This window comes from Equus asinus, chromosome 21 (assembly GCF_041296235.1).
Source record: "Equus asinus isolate D_3611 breed Donkey chromosome 21, EquAss-T2T_v2, whole genome shotgun sequence".
NCBI classification, from domain to species: domain Eukaryota; kingdom Metazoa; phylum Chordata; class Mammalia; order Perissodactyla; family Equidae; genus Equus; species Equus asinus.
This window is the reverse complement of record NC_091810.1, coordinates 37,147,585-37,170,823: the sequence shown is the minus strand read 5'-3', so window position 1 is coordinate 37,170,823 and position 23,239 is coordinate 37,147,585. Positions and strand designations below refer to the sequence as shown.

The 23,239-nt window shown below is 43.5% G+C and overlaps 1 long non-coding RNA gene across 1 annotated transcript in view; it reads right to left on the bottom strand.

The window, feature by feature from the left end:
- LOC139041389 (uncharacterized) overlaps positions 1–22,995 on the bottom strand; it is a 63,459-nt gene extending 40,464 nt beyond the window's left edge. Inside the window, exon 1 of the long non-coding RNA XR_011496451.1 lies at positions 22,693–22,995. This is a non-coding gene — a long non-coding RNA (uncharacterized lncRNA). The remainder of the gene's footprint in view (positions 1–22,692) is intronic.
- Positions 22,996–23,239: the final 244 nt, after the last annotated feature.

Genomic DNA, 23,239 nt, shown 5'->3' with positions numbered 1-23,239 from the left:
CCACAATTCCAAATCTAAGAACAGCGAACACTGAAGTTTTTTCATACTACTTAGGTGAGAAAACATCAGCTATAACTAACTAGAGGCTATTTGTGGCCTTGATTTCTCCCACGTTGTGTGAGTGTTCAGATTGTGTAGTTGGGAGGTCTATGCCCTTAGAGAAATCCATCACCCAGAGAAGAGGACCGGACAAACAGAGGACCTGGACTCTGGTCCAAGCTCAGCCACCACCAGTTGTGTGGCTCCGGAAAAGTCCTCCACCTTTTCTGAGTGAGGCTTGTGTTTTTTCAAATGTAAATTTGGATTAGAATGAGGCCTTTTTCCTTACAGAGGTGGCTGTGAGACCTGAAGAAGCAAATAAGTACTTCAGGAATACAAAGTGGGCCTATATGCATGTCTCATATCCATTCAAATTTGTCTAATTCTAGACAAATTGTTATCATCATTATTTTCATTAATAGCTGCCCCTGATAGAGCATCTACTACACTCAAGTATGGACATACGGGCTTTAACTCCTTAAACAACTTTAAGAGATTGGTATTATTATCTCTATTTCACAGAAGAGAATGAGATTTAGAAAGCTCAAGTGACTTACTCAGGGTCACACAGCAATAAGTAGCACATGAAACCCAAGATTCCACCCCATGCCTGTTCCATGCCACAGTCTGGCTCCTTTCTATGATGACGTGAGAGGACGTAAAACTACCAAAGGAGAGCTTCTCCATCATTTAAGGGTAATATCTGATTGTGACAAATTCTTCTCCAGAAGGAAGAAGAGGAAGAGGAAGAGGAAGAGGACAAAGAGAAACAAGGAGCGGCAGCAGTGACTCACACGCCCAGAACCCAAAGGGAATCAAGCAGAGTTAAGCGACAAAACAGTAACAATATAACATGTTCTTCCTTGCCTCGCTAAGTCATTTAGGTTTAATTTTCCAGGGAATCCTTCCTTTGGGGGAAGGCAATGTATGTTTAAATTTGTGTGGCCTGCAGACGATGGTTTTTCCTTGAAGAAAGTGCAAATGGCAGGAAGGAGGCCAGGGAAGAGAGGAAGGAAGGGTAGTGGAGCCCCTGGGAGGGGAGGTGTCTTCTCGCCTGGCCTGTGCTGGGTTGAGTGGCAGAAATGCTGATGTGGAGGTCAGAACCAGGAGTTTTACTCCCAGCTCTGCCCCTGCTCCCCTCCCCTCTGGTCTCAGATTCTTGCCGACCTGGTAAAACAGGCCCTGTGACCAGATGTTCCCCCACATCCCTTTCTGTTCTGATATTCTTTTGTGCAAACCAAGATTTTTTAAAAAGAAAATTATAACGGGGTGCCAGTGAGTATATGGACAAACTTTAATCACTTAAAAACCTTTCTTTTCTACTCTTCTTTGCTACCTTTTGAACTTCGCTGTCTGTGGCGTAAGCCCAATACACAGATGGCTAAACATCAGGAAGCAGATGTCCTAGAGAAAAAAAGAGAGAGAGAGAAGAAGAAAGAAGAGCTGATGATTTCTCAGTGCTTTTCAGGTTAGCTATACTTTATATTTATTTTGGGAAAGTGCCTCATAAGTCACACAATTCACATGGCCATTTACTGGTCTGTAAGTAACATCTATAAAAGCAAGAGCCCTGCCAGTCTTGTATAGCATCCTTAACACCTAGAAGAGCACACAGATTATGGTAGATGCTTGATGAATACTGAATGAGCAAATAAATGAATGAATGAATCCTTCTCAAATAGAAGAGGTAGAAAGGGGAACATTAAGATGTATGCTTGGATGCAGGTCAATGTTGTGCTGAAAAAGAAAAAACAGATGTGCTCTAATGGTAGATGAGTGAGCTGGGTCCGATTACAAAGACTGTGCTGGTTTTAAAAATTGGCAAGAATGGGGCCGGCCTTGTGGCTGAGTGGTTAAGTTTGCGCCCTCCGCTGCAGTGGCCCAGGGTTCCGATCCTGGGCACAGACATGGCACTGCTCGTCAGGTCACGTTGAAGCGGCGTCCCACATACCACAACTAGAAGGACCTACAACTAAGATATACAACTATGTACGGGGGAGTTTGGGGAGATAAAGCAGAAAAACAAAAGAAAGAAAGATTGGCAACAGTTGTTAGCTCAGGTGCCAATCTTTAAAAAAAAAAAGCAAATTGGTAAGAATGAAGATTTAGACTCGGTTTAAGATTGCTTTCACTCCAGTTTTGCTCAGAACCAGCAAATAAGCAGGGCAGAGAATATTCCCGAGATCAAAGACAGAGAGTGAAACATCCCCATTGTTTAGGGACCAATAAAGTCCACATGGAGTGGACAATCCACCAGGACAGAGGAGCCCAGAGCCCAGACCCACCTGCCAGCTGTGAGTATCTGGGGGCAGAGCCCTATGAGTCCTCCAGGCGCCTTCCATGTCTTAGTGATTTTTGGACCTAAGCCAGCCCAGCCATTTTTTTCAAGGCACATTTTTATTTATAAGATAAAGTCATTTCAAAATTCAATGATTTGTCTTTATATTCAAAGTAACTTCACCAGCCTCATTTACTTCTTTTTCCAGTTTCCCGTCCTTTTTGACCTTTAGGTTATCCTTTGACCTCAAGCAAATTTGCAGCCCACAGCAGGACAGTTAATCCTGGGAAATATTTGGACTTTCACTGGGGAGAGAGATGGAGGCCTTGGGATCAGGACAAGGGCATATTTGGTTGTAAGGCTGCCACATCACTAATGGCCTGTAAAAGCTTGGAACTGGCTGCTTTCTCAATCTCTCTTTCTTTGAAGGAAAGAAAGCAGTAGGCACTGAGGGCCTCTGAAGGGCTTAATGAAAATCAATAATGAAATTAAAAGTGGGAAAAGGAGAACCACAAGGAGGTTTCTAAACGATCTGCAGTTTCTCTGACACTTTGGTCTTCAAGGAAAGCGTTTTGATTCCCCCTGAAAAGCTTGTATGGAATAGTGAAGACATTAACTTGCAGAGTAACGTGGCTCACAGCTCATGAGCTGCCCACGCTAAATTTCCCTCCACCCAACCCCTTCTCTGAAATCAGGATGGGAGGAGAGGCGAAGACTGAAAACGACTGCTAATCACTGGGGTGACCATGTAGGAGTGAACTGGGGTTTCTTGACTCTTGGAATCCTTTTGAAATTAAGCTAGAAACAGGTGATTGGGCTAAGAGAAATGGGAGGCTTTTGTCTGTGCCCTGAGGCCACAGGCGAAACCACCCTGATTATGATATTGTCTCTAATCTTCATTTCAACTGTTCTGAGCTGATTTGGGCTGATGCAAAAACTCTGGAAAAGCATGTCATCATGGAAATCATACCAGTTGTTCCTGGAGAATCTCAGCCTGAAAACTGAGATTCTTATTCATGTCTGTATCTTTAGGAGGGCTGGTAGTTTGCACTCATTGGAATGTCAGATGTTGACAGCCAGCATCTGTGCTGATTGGTTTGTGCTCATGCCATACAAGTCATATATTTTGAATGCCGCCCTCTAGCAGATGATGCTGATGCCCAGCACATATCTTCTCAGCACACCTGAGTTCGCCTGTAACCTCAGTAGGCTATTTCCAGCGCACTGACACTTCCTCCCTCAGGTACACATATCTCTCTTCTCTGGAGCCCCTGGGGTTTGCTGTATAGCAGCAGGGGAAACCAGGTGAGCAGGAGAGTTAAAACCTCAGGGGCAAATCTCAACCATGCGGAAGGGAAGTCAATGGCTAAATCCGCCAGCCTCCCCACTCTGGGATTATGAGCCAAGTCCATCACGGCTTCTCAGAAGGTCCCCAGCGAGACTGAGCCCCAGTTGCCCACAGTGGTAATCTACCCATTACCATACCTTTATTGCCTCTTCTCCTTTCCTTAATTCACTTTCTCGATTTCCTCACTTTTGCTTGCTAGGATTGCCTTCCTATAAACTGTCTGCACTAAGTCCTTGTCTCAGAGTCTGCTTTGGGGAGGAATCCAAACTGAAAAAACCCCTCCCCCGCTCCCTAGCACTGAGAACAGTATTTTACACATCTTAAGCATTCAAAAAGTACTTCTGGATGCCTTGGGAAACCTGCCTAGTGATAATCCCAGACACTATTCCTTGGAATCCTTTGGGAGATGCTTTACCGTTGGAGATCAGGAAACAGAGAAGATGAAATAGTCCGTTTCTTCCAAGAAGAGGAACAGCATATATGTAAAGGCAGGAACATGTGTGGTAAACACAGGGAGAGATTATAGTTCTGTGTGCCTGGGACTTGGGTATGTAGAAGATGACCGGTGGGGAACGAGAAAGGAAATCGGTATCTATCAGTTCTCCCTCCCATTGTCTCTTTTTATTCAAGTTATGGCAGTAGAAGAGAGAGATTTCAGTATAACTTGGAGCTCAACTCCAAGTTAAACAGGCAAAGAGACTTTGCTCAAGACTATTACAATAGGGGAGAGAGATTGAACTCAATTCCAAATACAAGAGGCACAAGTAGGGGTTTAGAGTCAGCAGGCAGAGTGAGGGAAGGGATGAAAAATTACTAAGAGGAAGTCGATTAATATCAAGGGTAGGAAGCTCTCACCAACTGGCTTAGCAAGATTCCTGCTAAAACTGGGCTCAGCAAGCCAAAGGAAAGGCCTAGTTGAGAAGAGGAGTCAAAGGAGCCTGAATAAGTTTACTTTAGTAACTGATCCAGGACCTTTGAGGTACCTCTACTCCACCACAAAGGCTACATGACCATTCAACCTTCCAGCCACGCAGTCCACAGATATTTATGAAGCACTTCTGCTGGGTTCTGGCATACAACGGGGGAGTAACACCCACATGGTCCTTATTCTTATTAAGATTCATGGTTTGGAGAGAAGGTGCACACAAACTAGGAATTAGGCAGTTCGGTAGGTGCCCTGATAGGGCAAGCACAGAAACGCCCAGCAGAAACACCTAACCCTGGTTTGGGAGTGGGTTTTTTTGGGGGGGAAGACTTTCCAGATGATGTGACATTTTATCTAAGGCCTGAAAGATAAGTAGGAGTTGGCAAGGCAACGAAGAGAATAACATCATTAAGAGTATGGCAGTTTCAAGAAACGAAAAAAAAGTTTGATGTAGGTGGGCGAGATTTGAAGAAAATTAGGCCGGGAAGTTGGATAGAGGCCAGATCATAAAAAGCCTTGAGGGCCACATTGAGAAGATATATATATTTACTACAGGATTTCTCAGAGCTTTTAATTGGTAGGTATCTTAGTATGGGTTCTCCCAGAGGCATACTCTAAGATAAGAATCAGAATAGAATTAGTTGTCTGGGAGGTGATTTCAAGAAACTCCACTCGGAGAAGTGAGGACAATCAATAAAGTGTACACTAACGTGCAGGTTGACCTGTGGGCAATGGGGGCTCCGTCCCACTGGTGAGCTCTGGGAGAGAGTGTAGAATTTGCCTCAGAATTGTCCCAAGCAACAGGGGAGGAAGCTGAGGCATTCTCTCCCTTACTACTGTCCATCACTGGTTAGAATCTGCTTTCAGGGGCATTGGCTCTCAGGTGCCTCCAGCTTGCCCTGCAAGCTGCTACCTGTGTTCCCCGGGTCAGGAGGAGAAGAAAACAAATAACAGAGCAAGAACCTAGGGCAAGAGCCACAGGTGCTCCCAGTAAGCAGAGTGTGCAGGGTATATGGGCACAGGGTCTACCCCAGTGGGGTAATGTGGTTTGTCAGGCTCCAAGATGGCAGACAGGTTTGGGCATTTGTTAAATATATTTGACCGTAGAATCCTTTTTGGACAGAGCATCCTGAAGGACTAGTAAAGTCCGCATAACACATTTTGAAGGTTCCTTGTTCAGGTCAGTGGTCAACAAAGTTTGTCTATAAATGTCCAGATAATAAATATTTTTGGTTTGCAGGCCATATGGTCTGTGTCACAACAGCTCAACTCTGCTGTTGTATCATGAAAGCAACCATAGATAATATGCAAATAAATAGCCAAGACTATGTTCCAATAAAACTTTATTTACAAAATCAGGCAGTGGGCCAGACTTAGCCTATGAGCTACAGTTTGCTGACCCCTGGTCTAGATCACTCCTACAGCTCCATCCAGCTCTAGGATTTGAAGACATGTTTGTGGTGCCCTACACAGCAGAAAGTTCTGATTGACTGATCTTAGCAAAACCTTTACTCCCTCCTCCCCAGGTGGATCCATGGTAAATGTGTTTCAGATCAATGTGCCTAGTTTCTCTGGAACCCATCCCAATTAGCCCTCTGCAGCAGTGTCTTCATCTCATTTTGCCCGCAGCAAAATGCGTTCATGTTGGGTCTTGATTAATGGATGTTCTTTCAAAAGGTTGAGATGAATGGTGCAAGTAGGGGAAGGTATGTGTGCTTAGTCTCTGTTTATCCCTCTAGATCTTCGCTGCACTCTTCTCCACCCTGGGGAAAGCAACTGAGCCTAAATTTAATTATTCTGCTGGGGAAATAAAAATAGTGTTGCTCTGAGGCTGCCTGATGCCAAGAATTTCCCACGTCATGGGAAGAGAAAAATAAATAACAGCTTGAAATAAACAGGTCCTACCCACACCTCATCAGGGGCTAGAAAGTTCTGAAGACTGGGGGAAGCAGGGGTGGGGGTCAGATGGCAAGACCCCACTCCACCTTTTTTATTTTTGTACTTGAACACATGAGGCCAACAGTTCCTCTTGATATGCCCATTTAGCCTGTGTTTATTGACCACCTAATGAATGCCAGGCATTCATTCCTTTATTCAATAAATGCATATTGAATGCCTACTTTGTGCCAGACACTTTGTTAGGTAGGATTGGCCATATAAATTGTGGGGCAAAATGAAAACACAGGACTCCTTATTAAACAATTATTAGAAATTTCAAAATGGTGACAGTAGAGGACTGAACCAAGAATGGGGTCCTTCTAAGTGCTATGCAATTGCACAGGTCACACACCCATAAAGCCAGCCTTAGTGCTTGAGACTGATGTTCTAAAGACATATATGGAGTTCCAAAGAGGACTCCAGTCCTCGCCTGAGAGAAGCTTACGATCCAAGAAGAGAGAAAAGATGTGTGTAATAAAAGAATGATCAGTGCTTTACCCCATCTTTTTAAATTCCCTTACCACTTTTGTTCACATCAGATCTCAGTGAGCATCCACATTCAACAGCCAGCACCTACATCCCTTTGTTAGTGTCTGACTATAGTCTGTCAGAGCCACTTTCCCTGTGAGCTCAGAGATCTGGAAGTCCTTCACCAGTGACTGACTTGTGTGGGAGGCCAACTAGTCTGCTCCTTGTCCCTGATGGGGTTAACTCTGAGGCCAGATGTGCACTGATCCCAGACCTATCCTGCAATGTTGAGTGACACCCTGGGCGGCTCCCTTCCCTTCCTAATTCCCACCCCCATACCAGTTCTTCCTAAGAATATTTCCTCATAGATCACCTTGACACAAGTTCTCATTTCAGGGTCTGCTTTTGGGGAACCCAACTTAAGACACATGCATATAAATAATGGAGGAGTAAAGTTCAGAATGAGAAGCACTATGGTAGAGATCCTGAGAAACTGTAATGCACATTCAACAATGAGGAAAAGTGCTTCCAGCTAGAGGGCAGTGAGTGGTACCAGTGGGAGGAATCTTGGATGAGTTGGCGCTCATGTTGGGTCTTGATTAATGGACATTCTTTCAAAAGGTCAAGATGAATGGTGGAAGTAGGGGGAGGTATTGTGCTTAGTCTCTGTTTATCCCTCCAGGTCTTCACTGTACTCTTTTCTACCTGGCTCAGTGCCCGGGAAGGCTGACCTATATGGATTGCATTAACAGGCAACCTTGCCCTCTGGCTTCTGGTTGGATTAGGCTGATGACTTTGTAGGTGATAGGAAGGTGAAGGAGCTTGAGCTGTATGGCCTTCTCCACACAGCTACTCTTTCTGTATCTGGTAACTGCTCCATCTCTTGCCCCTTTAGGTCTAGAAGTGGTAATGGATAGCCATGGGTACTGTACCATCTCATGCTGCTTTCCCTAAACCCTGCCCTGTAAGTAGTTTCTGTTTTAACGCTAGTTCTCAGATACCTAGTTTGAGTGTACCAGCTGGACTGTGCTGGGCCCCTGACTGACACAGATATGAAGGGGATGAGGACAACACAGGCAAAAGGAAGAGCTCAGCCAAAGGCGCAGAAGCCAGGCTCAAAGCTGTCATGAGAATAGTGAGCAGAGAGAGTGTGCGGAGCACAGTAGGATTAAACCATGAAGGGAGATTACAGACAAAATGTGAACATCCTTGAATGGCGACCTCAGGAGTTAAGACTTTGAGGCAGAGTATGTCTGAACAGAGTGTGATGTGATCAGAAGTGTGTTTGGGGAGAGCTAATCCACAAAACGTGAGAAGGAACCAGCAGCTTCTGAATGTTGCTGTTAGAAAGGTGGCATGAATTTGACTTTCTAGTATCTATTTGGGTGGAATCATTCATTCATCCTCCTGTGATATTTCTCAGATTCTTATTTAGTTCTACAGCTGAGTTTCAGAAGTCCCATTTCAGGGAATAATTAATAAGAGTCACATTTCTTCTGAGGAAGTTGGAATCTCTGAGCTGTTTATGCTCTTGGCACAAAAGAGAATACTGACAGGAAGATGCAGTTGAAAAAAAAAGGAAAGAAAATTATGAGAAGCAGTTTGCAGAGTAAACATCATTAGGAGGAAGGAATGATGAACTAAAATAAATGTTTCCTGTTGAAGCCTATTTTGTGTTACAAATCATGAAGGGGCTTGATTGGATAGCCTGCTGGTGACAAATAGCCAGCAATTCATTTCTTTCTCCTGCTGACTTTTGGCCAACACACTGTAAGATTCATGTAACTGTTATTTGCCAACTCCTTTCTACATGCTGGGAGAAGATGAGGTAGGGCTCTGCCCAGAGAAACACCTGGGTTTTTGAGACCAATTCTTTCACACACTGCCTCCAATTGTATATGCTATTGTACCAGACAAGGCGCCATATGATACAGCCAACACACCTAAACAGGCTAACTGAGGAGGCACTAACAAAGGGACTATTTACAAAAGTGTGGACAGGGTAAGAGAAACCAACAAGGGGTGATGCAGCACCCTAGACCTAGTGATGGTGTGAGCTTATGGTACCACTTCTAGAGTAGACATACTATCTACAATTTGCAGGTGAGAAAACTGGGGTAGACTCTCTTACCCAGGTGGTCCAAGGGAGGCTCAAAGAAGAGAACATTGACAGGGTTTGGAAAAATGAAATTCTCTGAACTTATGACTGCATCTTTCCATTCCCACCTCCTTGCCTTTACCTCCTCTGGTACATACTGCCTTCTTGCTTTCTATTTGTTGTTCTTCAAACAAAACACATTTTTATGCCTCTGTGGTTTTAAACAGGGATTCCCTCATTCTAGAAGCTTTCACTGGCCTCCTTTCCGCCATTTCAGGAGCATGTGTCTGTTGTCTCTGCTTACCTAGTGTCCGTTCCCCCTACTTCAGTTTCCCTTTGGAAAATGAACTAGGTGGCCCATCAGTACCAGTTTGGTTTACCGTGCTCCCCGACTCTGAGGTGAGCCCATAATCACAGTGATTGGTTCAGGGATAGGCATGCCTCCAATTGAGGCCAAAGAGTTAGTGCTGAAACGTTGCCGTTACTGTCTTTCAGTAAGGGTTCTTAAGCCAATGGAAAGTAACCTGGACGGAGCTACCTGAGAATGAAAGCAACTCAGAAGGAGCCAGAACTGAGAGATGTAGAGGGATGGACTCATGGTGATGTTGTATGAGCACCTGTCTCCAGCCTTGTTGGAGGGCAGCAATCCATGAAGCCAGACTCTCCCTGTTCTTCTCATGACATGAGCCAGTAAGTCACTTTGTCGGCTTGAGCCAGTCAAAGCCAGCTTTCATCATTTGCAGTACTGCTCTTCTAGGCTCTCACTGCCCCTGAGTCCATCCCTCCAGTGCCCTCTATCACTCTGTATGGTCTGATTTTTCTGTCAATCTCCCCCACTAAACTCTGAGTTTCTCCCTTTCCTCTTTGGCCAAGGCCTGGAAAAAATTTGTAAGCAATTAATAAATTAATAAAGCAATACAAAGAGTCAGGATTCCAGGATAAGGTAGGTCAGTATTCTCAGATTCTTAATAATAGTAATAATCGTCATCATTGATGATGATGATGATGATGTCTACCATTTATGAAGTGCTGTGCCTTTAATGGCTTTATAAGCATTATCTCATTAGATCATCAGAACCACCAGAGAAAATAGTTATGTAAACCATGTTGCTTATGAGGAAACAGAGGCTCGGAGGTTTCAAGTAACTTGTCCAAAGTCACACAGCTAGAAGTGGCAGATACAAGATATCCACTGATGTCTGGCTCCACAGTCCATGCTCTTGTCCACTAGGTGAACAGCCCCCAAGCCTTTCTTTCTACTTCTCACTTCCTTGAAGGAAACCCCCTATCCTGACTTGCCACTCTTGACTCGGCCTTGCTTGGACTCCATCGGATTGAGGAAACAGAGCTAAACTTATTTCCCTCTCCTGCCTTCAGGCCTGGCCCTTGATGGACCACGTGGCTTTATGCCAGGCTGGGCAGAGAAGCATCTTCTCCAGTTCAGAAGTACCTTGGGGGCTGAGAAATAAGATGGCACCTGGATCACGGAGTTCAGATTGGAAAGTTTAAGGAGGATCAAAAGCCTGCCTCCAATTGCTGCAAACCTTCCAAGTTGATTCCCTAAAATATGTAGTTCTTCTGTGGGGCCCAGAAGAAATCTAAGCAGCATTCAAGCCTACAGGCTTTGAGGCCACCCCACCTGCGTTTGAATTGCTTGCTGAGGTTGCTGGACAACCTCAGGTAAATAATGTAAACTCTCTCAGCCTCATTTTCTCATCTGTAAAATGGGAACAACTGCCTCAGAGAGATTTTTGAGAGAAAATTAACATGATTGTGGTAAATTAATGATGTCTGGCACGTGGTAAATATTACAGCAGCAATAGCTATGATTATTATTATCTAAATCTTCTCAGGTGACTAAGAAATAAAAAGCTCCCAGAGGCCTGGGGAGGGGAGGTCAAGTTCCCCAGAACTCTACTGCCTGTTGTTCCAGATACACACATGTATATGTCTACATCCTGTCACAGATGCCTCCTTCTCCAGGAAGCCCTCCAATCCTCCTTCCTTCAGTGGTGTTGAGTTGCCAGATTTAGCAAAAAAAAAAAAAAAAAAAAAATACAGGACAACCTCCCAACAAAGAAAAGCCCAGGACCAGATGGCTTCACTGGTGAATTCTACCAAACATTTAAAGAAGAATTAACGTCAATCCTTCCCAAACTCTTCCACAAAATTGAAGAAGACAGAACACTTTTAAACTCAGTTTAAGAGGCCAGCATGACTCTGATATGAAAGCCAGACAATGCTACCACAAGAAAAGAAAACTACAGGCCAATATCCCTGATGAATATAGATATGAAAATCTTCAGTAAAATACCAGCAAATCAAATTCAACAGTACATTAAAAGGATCATACACGATGGCCAACTGAGATATCCCTGGGACATAAAGATATTTCCACACATGAAAATCAGTTTATGTGACACACTACGTTAATAGAATGAAGGATAAAAATCACATGATCATCTCAATAGATGTAGAAAAGGCATTTGATAAAATTCAACACCCTCTCATGATAAAAACTCTTAACAAACTAGGAATAGAGAGAAATTACCACAACATAATAAAGGCCATATGTGAAAAACCCGTAGCTGACATACTCAGTGGTGAAAAACTGAAGACTTTTCCTCTAAGATCAGGAACAAGGCAAGGATGCTCACTCTCACCACTTATATTCAACATAGTGCTGGAAGTTCTACCACTTCAACCAGAAGGGACTGTAATTAGGTTTTGTGCTCTGCTCTGATGACCTTCAGTGGGAGAGTGACCAGGCCCATAGTGGCTAAGTTGCCCTTTCCATCTGTACCTGCTGGAAGGTCACCTCTGTGTGCAGCCTATGCCAAGAAGGCCTTCCACCTTGCACTTCAGCTCCGAGGAGTGGTCAAAAACCTCCCTTTCATTTAACTTTTAGACCTCATGTTTGCACTGTGTTAACTCCCAATCTCCCCGCAAAGTTCCTGTCTGTGCTTCCCAAGATTAAAGGTGTGAAGTGAGCCAAAAAGGCCATTTCTCTCTGTCCTAAAAGGTGCAGTCAGCAGGGAAGGAGAACTACAAGAAGGAGGAGCATAAACAGAAGGGCTCCATGTGGAAATTTCACACAGGCAGTGATCCAGTTGTAGTGGTTATTGGCTTTTTCCAAATATCTCTATGACTTTTTTGGGAAAAAACAAATTTTTGTGCTCATTATAAAAAAATTCAAGCAAAACATAAAAGCACAAAAAGTACATTAACAATCATCCCAAAGGCCACCATTCAGAAGAAATGATTATTAGCATTTGGAGATTAAGAGTCTGGGGAAACCAAAAGCAACCAGGGCTCCTAAGAGAAACGGCTGATTTCAAGGCGAGGTCTGGGAAGGTACAAGATAAAACTGGGTGGTCTTCCTGTGCCAGAAAGAAGGAAGTGCTCAAAAAATAAAGGGGACATTTCATGATGGCATGGAAGCTAGCTGAACAGGGCTCCAATGGCCAAATCTAAGACAATTTAGGCATCAAAATAAGGCTAGTAATGAGCTATAAAAAATGAAAATAAGAATGCACGAGTCCATAATGAAAATAAATTTACAAAAAGTAATCAATGAGGAGAAGGGAGGGCTCTTGCTTACAGTAGAATTCCCAGCACCAACTGATAAACATCATGGAGTGCTGGAGTTGGGAAATCCTCACAGATTGCTGATAAATTGCAACAGATGAAAATAGTAAGTATACAGTGCAGAAACCAGACAATACCTTGACCTAGTGATCACAATCAGTACCACCAATGAAGGACAGTAGAAATCATGTGCCTCCAGATACGATGCTCGGGAGGACACAATATCACTTCCATGGTATCCCAGCCATGAATGCATCACCTAAATCCAGTCATGAGGAAACATCAGACAGACCCAAAATGAGGAATGTCCAATTCTAAAAGGGGGTGTGCTGTAGTCTTTAAAAATATCAATCTCATAAAGGGCAAAGAAAGACTGCAGAAATGTTCCAAATTAAAGAAGATAAAAGAGACAGAATCACTAAATGTAATACCTGATCCTAGACTGGATCCTGCTTTGGGGGAAATTAATATAAAAGACATTAATGGGTCAATTGACAAAAATGGAATATGAATGATGAGTTAAATAAAAGTCTGTCAGTGTCAAATTTCTTGAAAGTTTAACTTTACTATGGTTTTTGGAAGAGAATATTCTTTTTAGGAAGTATACGCTGAAGTATTTAGGGGTAAAGGGGCATGGCGTATACAACTTATTCTCAAATGGTTCAGAAAAAATCATAGCTAGATAGATAGAGCAAATAACAAAGCTATTGCAGTAAATGTTAACAACTGGCAAATCTGGGCATAGGTCATATAAGAGTTCTTTTGTGCTGTTCCTAAAAGTTTTCTATAAGATTGAAATTGCTTCCAAATAAAAAGTTGAAAACATTTTAAAGAGTCTAGGAGAAATATACGGGAGATCTAAAATGTGGTCAGAAAAGTGACAGTTCATTCACTGGTACATTCACTCTTCATTCATTCATTCATTCATTCCATGAACATCCACTGAATATGTCCTAATGCCTGCCACTAGTGCCACAGATATAAATAAGACACAGTCCTGTCTTCAAGGAGCTTGCTTTAGTGACAAAGAAGGAAAGTCATCTAAAAATTTATTGGATCAGGGAAGAGTAACACCTTTTGCCTAATCTTGTGTTTTCTGTACATTACTTATTCAAAGCAATGTTCTTGCAATTTCCTGTGGTCAAAAAACGTCATATTCATTGATTCAAAAACTTGCAGATTTAAAAAATCCCATCATTTTATGAGAAAAGGAAGAAATGGAGGCCCAGTGATCTAACCCTTGCACAGCAAGACTGTCTCCTCTAGGACACCTAATGTAACTCTGGCCTCAGTGGATGCCTCTACGAGTTCCCAAAATTTCATCAGAGATACAGGTCAAGGGACCAGAGACTCAACTTTTACCAGATTTCCTAAGTTCAAGGAGCAGCCCTCTCAGCTCAAACCAATCAAGTGGTTCTCAGTTGGGGGCAATTTCCCATCCCATTCCCACTAGGGGACATCTGACAATGTCGAGACATTTTTGATTACCACAACTCAGGGAAGGAGGAGCTACTGGCATCTAGTGGGTAGAAGCCAGGGATGTTTCTAAACATCCTACAACGGACCAGTCAGTCCCCACAACAAGGAATTATCCAAAACAAAATGTCACTAGTGCAGAAATTGAACAACACCAAACTTGTCCAAAAACTTGGAGCAATTCTGTCATAGGCAAAGGATGGAAAAGAGAAGGGCAGGAAGAAGAGCACATCAGTTAGGAATAAGTTCAACTGCAAGAGAGAGAAAACCCCAAACAAAGATGGCTTAAACAAGATGGATGTTTATTTCTCTTTTTTCTAAAGAAACTCACTGTTGAGAAGTTCAGGGCTGGCATGACAGCTCCACAATCATCAGGGAGCCAGACTCTGTGTTGTTGATTTGTCATCGGCCCTTTATGCTTCCTTCTCATGGTCCAAGTCGGTCACTTGAGCTCCAACCATCATATCCTCATTCTAGCCAGCAGGAAGGAAGAAGACACCTCTCCCTTGAAGAACACACCCCAGAAGCCACACCTAGGATGTTTCTTCGCGTCCATCGCGAAGAACTTAAAATATGGCCACAGTGAATTGAAAAGGAGGATGCAATCTTTATTCCGGGAAGCCATTTTAAATGAAGGACAATTAAAAATCGGGGAATTCTACTATTAATGTACAAGTGACAAATGGGTGCTGGGTCACAGCTCACACAGTCTGCTGCAGATGCACAAACTAGATATTTACTTTGGGGATTTTTGTAATGTTTTTGTCTGTTTACTCACCTATTTTTCTAATATTCTTCCATTGCACTTGATGTTTGTAACCGTTGAAGCAACAAATGCCATTTCATAAACCTGCAAATTACATAATAACTAAGGGACAAACCTCTTTAGGGAAAGGTGATCCCTAAGTGAAAGGACTTGCATTTTCCCAAGAAGAAAACCTTTAAACTCAGTAAGAGTGTGAAGATTGCACAGAAATCTGAGCTCAAGAAAATCAAGACCACAAAATTCCTAAAGGACCCACACAACTCCCCAGAAGAGATAGTATAACTCCCCAGACCAGATAGTTAACTAAGAATGCCAACTTAAAACTAAAAACTAAAGCATGGGGGTCGGTGGATATATATTTATATATCATATTTATTTACACATTTCTATATTTTATATGCATGGGTATGAGTGTGTTAGATGTATGGGGGTGTGTGTATATGTATATATTCCCCCACATATTTTCTCTCCCAATATATATATTCTCAATCAAATAAAAGGAGCTTTTAACAAAATCTATCCTGATTTGTTGAGGGTTGTTTTTTACATACCTTGTCACACTAATATTCAACAAATTCTAGATCATTCTCTCATTACTCTACTCTTACTGACTTTCCTACTTCTTCAAATACTGTGTTAGGGTATCAACAGATTGATGAAGAGCCTGTTGTTCAAACTGTGCCTTCCTCAAAGGTAATTTTTAACTCTAGGACACTTGCTGGAATAGTCACTCTAGAATTTCTTAGAAATGCCAACTGCTTCATTAACTCCCACACATTGTCTCACGCTTTCTGATTAAATGCTGCTGCCCAACTTTATCATCCAGACCTAAACACGCTGAGAGGGTAGCTAGGTTTATATGTAGGTTTACCATCCAGGATGTCGAGCAAATTAAAAATGTTAGTGTCGGTGATCTCCTACTGAGCTGCCAACACCTCGGACTTCATCTGGGTGGTGGTTTGGGCTAACTCTAGCCTGAGCCTCTGGACTAGAATTCACTCACTGTTTCTCTTAGCAGTTATACCAGCTTTTTCCTGGGAGATTGGAGGCTTGTTATGGAAATAAGATTTGTGTCTCTTCTAAATATGCAGACTCATACTCCCAACCTCTCATTTGTGATTCTATAATAAAGAAAAGAATAAGCTGAGAGGAAGGAAGACAACATTCTCATTTCCGAACTTAATTTGAAGCTGGCTTAACTCACTCTGAGCCACGTGTAAGAGTAAAAGCAATTCCTCCTTAGATCCCAGTTAGAATACAGCTCTCTTATCAAGATGGGGTGGAGGCTGGGGGATCTGGCTGTTTAGATAGAATGGGTTATTGAGGGTCAGTCTTTGGGATGGGGAGTGGGGGCTGCTAATCTCCTGAGATTTTGGACGAATTTTTTTCTATCCTTACATATAACAATATCTAACATTTACTGAAAGTTTATTATATGCCAGGCACAGTGCTAAACTGGTCATTTAAGCTTTTACCAGCCCTCTGATTTAGAAACTTGATCACTTCCATTTTTGCAGATGAAGAATCAGAGGCTCAGAGAAGTGAAGTAACTTGCCCAGGTCACAGAGCTGGTAAATGACTGGACTCTGATTCAAGCTCTGGTGGGCCTGATTCCCTTACATTTTCTTAATCTATGTTTTAGAACTTTTAAAAGGCTTTAATCCATCTGGAATTTATTTTGGAACGTGATGTGAAACAAGACAGCAATAGCTTGTTTTCTACAAATGTAACCAATTGGCCGGTCACAACTTAAAAGGATGTTGATTTTTTAACAATTTCATGACAAGAGGAAATGTTTATGGCCTATGTTAAGTAGAAAAAAGGGAGGGACACTAAACTACATACACAGTGTAAGTAACGACATTAAACGTGATATATGTACAGCCATCCATATGGTATCTATTGAACGGCTACATAGAAATATGACCCTGGACAGTGTGGAAGCTTCTGAGATCTGGCATCAGACAGCTTGGGTGGGTCTAAATTCCACGTCTACCTCTTACTCCCTCTGACCGGCCTCCTGAAAACCCGTTAACCTCTCTGAGCTCAGGTTCTCATCTACAAGATGTGGATAATAATATTACTTATCTCCCGAGGTAGCTGAAAGCATTAAATAAGTCAATTCATGCAAAACACTTAGCGTAGTGCTTGTCACTTAAAAAACACTGCATACATAAATATGCCAAATATATTAACAGTTGTTATAGCTGGATGATGTAATTACAGGATTTTAATTTTTTCAAATTGTCTACAGTTACTTGTTTTGTTTGTTTGGTTTCATTTTTATACTCAGAAAAAAAGGTCAATTTTTGAAAAGTTTGAGTCTTAAGTTTTGTACTGATGCCAAAATACTCTGAAACCAAAAAGTGGGTCCCTTACAAACTCCCTTTTGGGACTCGCCTTCGCTGGAAGAACCCCTCTCCCTTCCTCACAGAAAACAAGCTTGTCTTCCCACAAGCTGATAACCGCAGGGAGCAGTAGAGCAAAGATTCAGGAAAAAATAGAACGCTTAAATAAGAAACTGGAAGTGTTTGGCATTGTGAAAACAAGAAGCAATAAATGTAAAGAGCTCCCAGGTCAATCATCTCTTTAAGTCCCTGAGGTGTTGCGAGCATTGGGAATATGTTATATTGCGTTAAAATTTATAATTGGATCTTGACGTCTGTTCAGTAATAGGTCTGGTTCGGGGGATGGAAATTAAGCCTCAGTTCACACCTCGTTTCCTTGCTGGGAATATTGCCGAACTGGACTCTGCATGAGACAGATTTTCGTATATACAAATAAGGGGGCCTGACAAGCCCACAGGACTCTAGTCCCGCTAATTTCTCACACAAGGGGCAATGCTGAGGTAGAAAGCTCATTATTCAAAATAACGCAGTTCTCTTCTTAAACTGCCTCAGGCTTCGGATGGAGCTAATGAAGCAGAGATTTATGTTTCTTCTAAGATGACTGATGAAGAAATTAGTTGCAAATAACTGCGAAAACAATTGGGAGAAAAGCCTAACATGTTTCCTACAGCCAAGAGTCTGTCACAGCCATGGAACTGCTGATATTCAGAAACTCAATGTGTGGAAGGAAAGCCCAGGAGACTAGTCTTCTGGGAAATGGTGGTTAAACATTCCCTGCCAGGCACCCTCCTCCCACTGGGAACTTAGAAGGCTGAGGAAGATAAACAGTAGCTGTGTGACTGAGTCTGTTTCTTGACTTCTCTGAGCTTCATTTTCGCCATCTGTCCCATAAGAATACCTACCCCGCCACAGTTCTGTGAGGACTCCAGACAATTCGTGTAAACTGCTTATCTTAGAACCTGACAATGGGTGCACAGTAGTTTTTAGCATCATTACTGGGGTTTTGATTTCAAGAGCCTTGGAAGAATGTCTAGGTCGCCTGTTCCCCCAAGTAATTTGCCCATGTTTGAATCTCTTTAACAAGTGAATAGTCTTTTATTCCACTATGATAGATAAGGCTCAACTGCAAATATCTAGGAGAGAGAGCAATTTACCATTTACACTAAGTTACAAATGATCCATGTCAGATTAGAGCAGGTTCTGAAAGTTTACAAGGAAGAAAGAAAACATTTGCCTGCTCACTCCTGAAGCATTTATTTAGCACCAACTCTGTGCCAGGTTTGCACTGGTCCCTGGTGGGTGGAGGGGAGATGAGCCCATGGACGTTGAAAAGGCTCTTCCCTTGCCTGGCTCCTGCTTCTCGCCCCCCAGCCTCCTTGGCTTGGATGCGCTCCTTGGGTTACACAGGTACGCAGATTCCGCAGTACCCCAACACTACAACTCCTGTGACAGACTCTCATAGAATGTGTAGCTGATGAGGATTATTTTAGGCTGGTTAATTTTAAAACTGCAGATGAGAAGCAGGCTCCGAGGACTTGAATTTGCTTGCCCTTTGAGAGACATTCGCATTTGTGAAAGAAGGGAGATGATCTTGTCCCTGGAAACTCTTAATGGGGAAGGCAAGAAATTAAGTTGGTTACTGTCTGGCAACCTCATGTAACTGATTTAGGGTGGTGGCTTCTGGCCTTTACTTAATCCGATTTGATTCTTATCTAAAAGTTATGGGACCACCTAATGGCCAGACCCCACCTGCACTGATACCATTTTAATTTTTTACATGTTCTTTCCTTTGTCTTATAAAGAGATGATTCACATACCTATGCCTTAAATTTAGCCTTACTCTCCACCCATGTTTGCAGCAGTAGCAGAAGCAGCAGCAGCAGCGGCTCCTCCTGCCCGTGGGTCCTGTCCCCACACACCAGCTCTGCCTGCCCATGGGTCCTGTCCCCATGCCCGCGGCAGCAGCAGTTCCCCATGCCAGCAGCAGCTCTGCCTGCCATGGGTCCTGTCCCCATGCTATTCCACACTATTCTCTAAATAAAAGAGCACTACTGCCAGATCTTGAGAGTCCAAGAAATCTTTCTTTTGACTCCTCGGCTCACCAACCCCGCATCATAGGGATCAGTCTCAGCCCCCACCCTCAAACGTGTAGATACTGCTATTTCTTCGTTTTCATTAAACTCAGCTCAAATCAGTTTGCAAGCCTCACCTCCTCCAGGCTGGGTAGAAACTGCGTCTGAGTCACGATGAGCACCTCCCTCTTGGAGTCAGTGTAAAATCCAGGAGACTTTTGTGGTACCCAGAAGATAAAGAAAGGGCCCCTAACTTCCCATCCCCAGTGGTCATCACCAACCTCCTCTCCGTCTAAGCTGGCAGTGGTCTCTCCCCACTCTTAGAAGCTCTTCACTTTACTGGGTGCACTAACCTTGCTCAAGCAGAGAGCCCTGGTGTCTTCAGTCCAGCCCCCGCTTTGGCGTCTTGCTACTCTGAGAGGTACTGCCACAGTGCAATGTGAGGGTCCCACCATCTCTCCCCCTCAACTCTCATCTCTCTTTTAGTCCAGGCAGCTCCTTCTACCCCAGGGCTCTGCAAACTTTTTCTATAAAGGACTAGATAGTAAACATTTTAGGCATTGCAGGCCATGCCATCTCTGTCATAACTACTCAGCTCTGTCCTTGTGCTGCTAAAGCAGCCATAGACAACACAACACATAAATGAATGAGCATGGCTGCGTCCCAATGACACTTTACTTTTGGACCTTAAAATTTCATTTTCATAAAATTATCACATACCACAAAATTTTATTCTTCATTTAATTTTTAAAACACCAGTCTTAGTGTTCAAGCTGTAAGAAAGGCAGGTGGCAGGCCAGATTTGGCATGTGGCCAGTAGTTGGCCAATCCTTGCTCTAGTGTCTTGTTGTCATCAAAGAAATTTAGCATAATCTCTTCAGTGAGTGCAGACTTTTGGAAAACAAAAGCCATCTATTCATTCATTCATTTGTTTAACAAAGTCTTGTAGGGTATCCAAGGTCCCAGATTGCCTGAATCTGAGGAGTTTCCCAGGATGTGGGATTTTCAGCACTGCAACTGGGAGAATCCCCTGCAAACTGGGACAGTTGATCACCCAACCTCTTAGGTGCCGGGCAAGAAAGGCTCAAGAGTGAATAAGACAAGGTCTTTGTCTTTATGAGGTTGGCACGCTCTTCAGGAAAGCAAGTGCCTTTGCCCGCAACTCCTGCTCATGGCTTGGGATCCACACCTTCTCTCCTTCCCCCCGCCCATGGGTAAGGGATACAGAAAGGCTCCATGGCAGGGGATCAAGGGAAAATGCTTGGAGGAAAAAGCTCAAATTTTTGTCCCAACAGATTGTCTTATCACACAGTAAAGCAGACAGCGTTAAAAAACAAAATTCAACTGAGTAAATTTGAAAGATCTCATTGACTTTATTCAGTGATTCATGAATTGGGCAGCATCTAACCTAGCAGATAGAAAGGAGCTCCGAAGAGCTATACGAGGCAAGAGGTTTTACAGGCAGAAGGGAGCAGGAACAAGGAAGCTATAGACACGAAAGCAGGTTGGTTATTGTAAGGTTACTTTCCTTATAGGGATGGCAGGAGTCTATCCGACAGATGACCTAACTCAGGCTGATCAGAGATTCCTTATTGACTGGTTTAAGAGTCCATTTCTCAGATGTCGTCAAGATGGCGGTATAGGCAGACTCTGAACTCACTTCATCCCATGAACATAACCAGGTTACAACTATTCCTGGAGAAATTACCCCAGAGAGAGAAGAGCCCATTTCTGGGAGAGCCAAAACTGTGATTAAGTTATGTCTCAGTTTGGTGACATGGGGCTTAGCATAAGTGAATGCATTTGGAGCCTGTTGTCTTGTCTTTAACAATAGTCTTGGTTCTAAGGGTCCAAGGAAAAGCAGCAGGGGTAAAATGGGGAAAAGTTCCCCCAATATAAGGTGAGGGAGCCAACACCTAAACACAGCCCTCCCCACCCCCAGGCTGGAGCAGAGCGAGGGCTTCTTGGGTGGTCCCAGCACCTTCCACATCTAGACTCCTGTTGATGCGGGGTCGGTGAGCCGAGGAGTCAAAAGAAAGATTTCTTGGACTCTCAAGATCTGGCAGTAGTGCTCTTTTATTCAGAGAATAGTGTGGAATAGCATGGGGACAGGACCCATGGGCAGTCAGGCTGCTGCGTGGGGACAGGGCCCACGGGCAGGAGGAGCAGCAGCTCCTGCCCCGAGTTGAGGGTTAGGGCTAATTTTATAAGGCATGGGTATGTGAGTCATCGCTTTACAAGACAAAGGAAAGAACATGGAAAAAAGTTAAAATGGTATCAGTGCAGGTGGGGTCTGGTCATTGGGTGATCCCACGACTTTTAGACAAGAATCAAATCCGATTAAGTAAAGGTTAGAAAGGTTAGAAGCCACCACCCTAAATCAGCTACATGAGATTGCCAGACAGCAACCAAGTTAAATTCCTGCCTTCCCCATTAAGAGTTTCTAGGGACAAGGTCATCTCTCTTCTTCCTGGTACAGAAAGGGAGGCACCTTTACAGATAGAGATTTACCTTACAAATGTAAATGTGTCCCAACAAGGGCAAGTTTCATTCCCCAGAGCCTCCCTCCCTGTCCCTGTTATCAAAAGAAATCAGCCCCAAACAGTCCCGATGCCAAAGAGACATATCCTGGGGTGGCCAATTTCAGGTCCCTACAAGGTCATCCCCCACTTCCTTCACAAATGCAAATATCTCTCGAAGGGCAAGCAAATTCCAGTCTTCAGAGCCTGCTTCTCATCTGCAGTTTTTTAAAATTAACCAGCCTAAAATCCTCATCACTGTGGTACTAAAAAATGAGACATCCCCAAACCATGTTGTAAAAACTGTGGGCTATCGTACTTACTCAGTCCTATGGGTCCAATTCTGTGTTATATTTAGAAGTTTAATTGGACTTCATGAGAAAAGTCTAAATTTGAGGCCCTTTGGAAATGCGAAGTCCAGGCAGAAAATCTCTCCTCTTCTCCCTCACCACCCCTGCTCCTGGCCCCAATTTCCTCCATGATAGAGTTTGGTAAAGTAATACAGCCCCACTGAACCCCCTGTGAGCCTATTCAGAGCCTTTATTTAATTAAGAAAGTTTTCCACTCTGGGACCACATGCCAGAGTGGTAGGTGATGCATAGACTGGATCTCAGCCCCTATTTGGCCCCTCTGTCAGGTGGCTTTGTGCAGTGTACAACATGCACAACCATACAAAACCACCCTGAGACAACTGTTTGGCCCTTCAGGAAAGGAATCAGACCCTTTGTCTGAAGTTGAAAGAATAAAGGAGAGGGTGAATCTAATTGCATCAGACAGCCTAGGGCCCATCGTGCCCTGCATTCAGGGTAATGGGATCCAAACTCCTTACCTCTGACCCCAGAGTGGGAACTTGCTGCTTGAGGAAGTGATTTCTGTCTCCCAATCACTTGTGTTTTTGACAACAGGCTGTTTCTTGCCTATTGTGTCTTCCTGTATTTCTACTTACAGAATGTGCCTGCAAAGGATGGGCTGAAGCACGGGTTGGGAAAGCTTTTGAAAACCAGCCAGGCGGAAACTTGAAGACAAAAGGTCTTCGAGCAGATATTATTCGCAGCCCTGGGTTAAGCAGCTGCCGCGGGTAGAGGAGGATCATAAAGAATGTACCTGAAATCAGGCTTCAAAAAGGGACTTGTTCGCTTCGGCTGAGGGGGTGGTTGAAGTAGCCGCTGGAACAAGTGCTTTTATACAGCACCATGCCCTCCCCCCGCCCGGAATTCTTAATCGGTTTGGGTGGTAAATTCCCCGAAGTGCACGGCCTGACAGCACTGCCTGACAGCTGGTAGCCAGGTTGCCATGTCAACGAGAAGAGACCCTACTGGCGTTTTGTTTACTCATCACCAAGTTCTCTGTCAGAGTAGTGCTTAGGGAGAAGCTAA